Source organism: Mandrillus leucophaeus, unplaced genomic scaffold (assembly GCF_000951045.1).
Source record: "Mandrillus leucophaeus isolate KB7577 unplaced genomic scaffold, Mleu.le_1.0 Scaffold746, whole genome shotgun sequence".
NCBI classification, from domain to species: domain Eukaryota; kingdom Metazoa; phylum Chordata; class Mammalia; order Primates; family Cercopithecidae; genus Mandrillus; species Mandrillus leucophaeus.
Genome location: NW_012108097.1, coordinates 1,193,046 through 1,198,925, shown reverse-complemented (window position 1 = coordinate 1,198,925; position 5,880 = coordinate 1,193,046). Strand labels below are relative to the sequence as shown.

The window sequence follows — 5,880 nt, the reverse complement described above, 5'->3', positions numbered from 1 at the left end:
ATAACATGTGTATAATATAAACAAAATGAAGATGCCTCAGACTTATCAAGATTTAAGGAAACTCAAGTGTGATCTGAGAACTTGTCAGATTCCACAAAAATACTAGGCAGAGGATAACCTTTTAAAATTGACATATTTTAATCCAGAGTCCATTTACCACCTTTCCATTCTGCTTGAAAATGAACTTCTGATCTCATATGTACATATTTCACAGTAATGAAGGTTAAATAAGAGAATCCAGACAAACAACTGGTCCTTGTCTCCATTTCCCCAATTAATTATTAAGTAACAACTTTTAGACCATCTATAGCGACAAAACAAAAACGCCATCAAAACTGCGATAATAACCTTGAAGTTTTTATTTCAATATGCTCGTTCCAGACAATTTCTTAACAGCTTTAAAATGCAGTATTTTATTTATTAACATTAAATGCACTACAACAGCCAGACCAAACTGTAAATACAGAATTAGGCACATCTCAATGTTGTGTCTGTGTTTACATTATTGGATAAATTAAGCATTCTTCAACTTTTCTATGGGTCTTATTTATAGAATATGTGCATTTGCCTAATGACCCTTTAAAATACCACATATGGAATTTAATTTATCAAGGCAGAAAACTACATTAATTTTGACTTTAGTAAGAATGTAACTCATACAACCACTAAGCTAAAGAATAATCTGAAATCTCAAGTGGGCATGATGATCTTATTTCATCAAACATCAAAGCCTGGCTCTGTGTATATTAAGCTCTCCTTACCTTTACTGCTCAGTTGAGACTCTTAATTCTCTACAGCTAGACAAACTATGCAGAAGTGTCAATTCAACAGTGTATCATCAAATACATAATAAACTTTAATGTGACACTGAGTTGTTCTCCAGAAGTTGCAGGTTGCATTTTGTCAGGAGTCAGTGTGTCTTCAAACTACAGGAGAAAACCCAAGTCTGGCTTGTAGTTAGGTTTGCCTGTAAAATGAAGATCTCGAAAGTTTTCAGTAAAATCACCAATACTTTGCAAGCAGCTTTAAAAAGAATTCCTAAAATGTTAAGTGCTTTCTTTCCAAATATAGGCTAAAAATAGAAAGTTGTACATGCAAACGCCAAAAAAAAAAAAAAAAAAAAGTTGACCCATTTTTTTCCCCCTCCAAATAGTTAAGGCTATCTATTAAACCTGAAGCAACATGACCTCTTAAGTATCAAGCAACTTCAAGGTTAAAGCATTTTAAGAACAAGAGTCAAAACTGTTTTTTCTCAGGTCAGAGATGAGGCCATTATTAACTTGTTCACTCATCCGAATTTCAAAATGGCTAAATTAATAACGTGAATCTTTTTATACAATACTTACATGGCTTTTTGTTGGCATTCCTAAGAAAATCTTAATAGAACCAAGAATGTAAAATTAGACTCACATTCTAAAGCCAGAAACAAATCAAAAGCAATTCCTATTAAACTCTATAAAACCACTGATCACTACCAATCCCACAACAAAACATACACATTTATTAGCTTGCTGATTAGATTTAAATCTCAGTTCAAGACCAAGTAAGTTCCGAACACAATGAATACTACAGTTTCAGTATCTAGGGAGAAAAACCATTTAAGTCTTTGTTATTGTAACATATTTGACTACATTTTAGACTATTTAAGGAATCATGAAGCAGGCTTCCCATCACACTGTTCCATTTTTTAAAAAATTGCTAGTATATTTCCCCAAAAGCTTTAAAGTAAAATGACATAGTCTGACAAATGTAAAACAAAATACTTTCCTCACTTATAACCACAGCACACCATTTTGCAAACTACCAGAACATGTTGTATGATGATTTTTTTTTTTTTTTTTTTTTTTTTCTGGAGACGAAGTCTCACTCTTCCGCCCAGGCTGGAGTGCAGTGGCAGGATCTCAGCTCATGAAACCTCCGCCTCCCCGATTCAAGTGATTTTCCTGTCTCAGCCTCCAGAGTATAGCTGGGATTACAGGCGCACGCCACTGCACCTGGCTAATTTTTTATATTTTTTAGTAGAGACAGCGTTTGACCATGACGGCCAGGTTGGTCTCCAACTCCTGACCTCAGGTAATCCGCCTGCCTCAGCCTCCCAAGGTGCTAGGATTATAGGTGTGAGCCACCGTGTCCAGCCGCAACTTTTTAAGCATAGTTTTAAAGCTGTGTTTGTCACCAAAATAACCAAAAAGACGCAATTATTAGGTCTCCTTCAATTCAAAAAGCTTAAGAACTCTGCTAATGTACAATTTGATTTCCATTTTATAAATCACTGTTCATGTCACATCCTGCAAATCTTTTCATCAACTCCAGAATGATGGAATTCTTACCTTTCTATTCAGGAATCCAAGATTAAGTTCCTTAAATTTTTTTAAGAACACGTTACAGGTAAAAACTTTTGTTAGACTTCACACATTATTTTTAAAAGCTGATTTCTAGATTTATTGGGTGGTCTAACCTAGTGTTATGGAAGTTTATTTCTTATTACTAAGATAGCCTCTTTTACTCCAAAATACAATGACATTTCTCAAACCTTATTTTTTAAACATCAAGTTTGCCTGTACTTCGGCTTGTGTCCAATTTTACCACTTGGTTCTTTTAAGTTTATTATTCAGGTATTCCACATTTTTTGACACATATACACATAGGTTAGAGACAAAACACACGAAGAAAAGAGAGAAGGTAGAAATGCTGGATAAAACACTAACTGCCGCTTCTTAGTTTCCACTTCAGTGACTAAGTCAAGTAAGCCTGGAATCAACTATCACTGTTGCCAAAGTCTGGCTTATGTAGGGAGTAGGGAACATAAATGTTAACTACAGACTTAGAAATAAATGAGTATCTGAATCTCGCCCCACCGCTGCACTCTTGGCATTTAGGAAGAGTGTACACATACATTTATCTGTTACTCTATTTAGCATGAGTGTGTTCTTTTTCTAACTCCCATTTTTTTAAGTTGCAGATGCTAAAAGCAGTCTGAGGACCTTGGTCATTTACAGCTTATTAATCACTGACAATCAAAGAAAAACTAGTATACGAGCATTTAACAGTTACACATCAGTTACTCATGTATTGGTAAAGAAGTACTTGCTTAATAGAAACAAACTGTACCCACCCTAAATTCCATGCTTAAAAAAACCCATCTTTACACATTGCTTTAAACAGAGCAGCATTCCCTCTAAATTAAAAAACTTGAGTAATATATGCGCAACATAGATTAACTTTTAGATTAAGTAAAATATCCTGGAATAACACTAACTCCAAAGAAAGCAAAAAGGTATATTCTAACTTTACAGATGATCATCATGTATAGAGTATGTTTAAGCACATCGCAATACTTAACAGCCAAATAAATCTAACAACAAAAAATATAACCAGAATTTATACTGCCAAATCTGACACGCAAACCAAAAAGTGAAATGTTTTTGGATGAAAACAAGATGTATTTAAACAAAAAGTTACACATTTTCTTTAATATTTCATATCTCTTGAACATTTAACAGTGGAAGTCGGAATCTTCAGTAATATTTAATTTTCAAAATCTTCTGGTCACAATCCCCACCAAACTCAACAGGCCGGGACAAGTGCAATACCATACAGAAACACAGCATTGCAACCGATCCCAACCTGTGTAGAAAGGGGTTTGAGTTTCCCTTACTTTTCTACAGACTTTTCACTACCACAGTCAGTTTTGCATGGATTTGCACAGCAGAATATCACACAGCTGGATGCAAACCTGCAAAACTAACCATAGAACAGTGTTCAGTAACAGGACAGTTTGATTGGGCGACAGGCCGAAGCTGGAGTTCTACAGCTAGCAGTACTTTAAGTGCTCATAATGCAGTAGATAACTAAACACTACCTGCACTATAAGCACTTTAGTGCTACAGAAGCTGTCACATCAGATACACCAGGCAGATTCTACATCGACACAATAAAAGTACACAAAATTAGTAAAAATCATTCATTTGAAGGAAATAGCAGGCCACCATCAGTTTTGCATAGATTTGCACAACTACATTCTTCTTGTAGTGCAACTATGCAAAACTAACAGAGGACTGCAAACAAAAACTATTAAAACACCTATATACTTGCTTGACTTGAATTATTGGATGAATACATAACTTCTTATGCCAGAAGGAGCACTTAGGGCAGTAGATGCTAATCTACTTCACTATCTGCACTAGATGCACCTTAGAACAAAAAGCACTCAACAGCAGCAGGCCCTGCACTTTAAAGCCCAACTTGGCTTCCCGAGGCAACTGTCACCATAATGCTACAAGTGCCTTCACTGCAGTAGATGCACATATCACTACCTGCACTGTAAGCACTTTGACATTATTCTGACTGGTCACAATCTTCAGTTTTACAAGGTGATGTTCTCTTTATTCCTGCTAAATTTGAAATAGATAATTAGAATTAACGCCTCCAACTCTAACAACTATAAACCATACAAATTCAGCATAATCCCTAATGGGTAAGAGAAAATTAGTTTAATTATCTCAAAGATATGAGGTCCATTTAGACACGTATTTATGCCTTAAGAATTCTTTACAGAAGGCAATCATAACCAACCATCCAACTAGCACTGGAAGTGGTGGCTCTTCCAATGGCTGGCCTCTCCCAAATGGATTGATACATAGAGAAAAAACAAAACAAAACAAAACAAAACAAAATGAGACTGCAAATAAATGAGAACTAATTTTGGAACATTTAAGGGCAATTTAGTCCATGTGTACCTTTTAGAGGAAGTCTTCACATCCACGTGGCAAAACATTTTCCTCTTCTTCTGGCTTCCACTTAGCGAATACTTGATGAAATGATTAACAAAATTACTGTTCAGACTACATTTCAAGTGTTACCAGTCAATTGTAGCAGAATTTAAACATCCTGTTTAAATCTATCATCCCAGGTTATATCTACTTTATCACCCAAAAGGATCTAAAATTGTATTTCGTAAACTGCATAAGCCAGCTTCCAAAGATGTACAGGGATATTTACACTGTAATTTTACTAACTTAAAATTAACAAATCCGTACTTAATGAGCTAGTTTTTCAGAAAAAGTAAATTGTCTAAAGGAAGAAACACCTACTTTTACTAAGAACCCAATCCTATAATATTTATTCAACTTTACTATAATAGCAAGAGAAATTTGTTTTTAAGAAAAGTTCAAGAAAATCAGAATACACTTACCCATTCCATTAAACTTCCTTTTCAGCAAGTATCCTCTGAAAAGCTAGTGGTGCAGTTAGCTCCACGTGTATGACTGGAGTAGGGGAAAATAAGGAAAAAAAGATAAACATGATTTGCTCAAAATTACCACCATCGTCCAAATCTATATTTGCTATTTTCCAACGTCCTAATTAGCAATTAATTTCACCCATTTGCAAAACTGAGAGTAAGAGTCGGGCAATATTAGCAGGATTTAAAAAACCAATAGGTATAGTTGAAAAATGCGTAAGAGAATAAAGTTGAAAAACCCTTAGCTATCAGATACATGTCTTAATAAGCTTCTAAAATACTTGATTATGATCAGCAGCAATCATTGACTACACTGTACAGCTCCAGTAAAAGGGAAAAAAAAGCAGCCCAGGGACTATTCTTCACCACCCCTCCCCCAATCAAGACCTCGTGGCTGCAAGCCGGGATAAAGAGTTGTTTCTCCAACTGCTGTGGTCCTGATGGCATGCCGTTAATTTTCTCTTCTGGTGATATTACAACGACGAGCCTGCCTTTTTCAGTTCCTTTTCCCTTTGCTGCAGTTTAGGAACAGAAGACCGGGCAGGAACACCCGAGACTGCAAAGTGCCCGCCACGCTCATGGAGCCCGGGCCGGCAGCACATGTCGCACAAGGGGGAGCGCGGCCCTGCGATTCCCCG

General features: G+C 36.0%; 1 long non-coding RNA gene across 1 annotated transcript; it reads right to left on the bottom strand.

Annotated features, from left to right (window-relative positions):
- Positions 1–339: 339 nt before the first annotated feature.
- Positions 340–5,276, bottom strand: LOC105529066. Its single transcript, XR_001004447.1, has 3 exons — positions 5,195–5,276; positions 4,740–4,810; positions 340–967 (listed from the first exon to the last, which is right to left on the bottom strand). It is a non-coding gene; the product is annotated as an uncharacterized LOC105529066 (long non-coding RNA).
- Between the last annotated feature and the right edge of the window lie 604 nt (positions 5,277–5,880).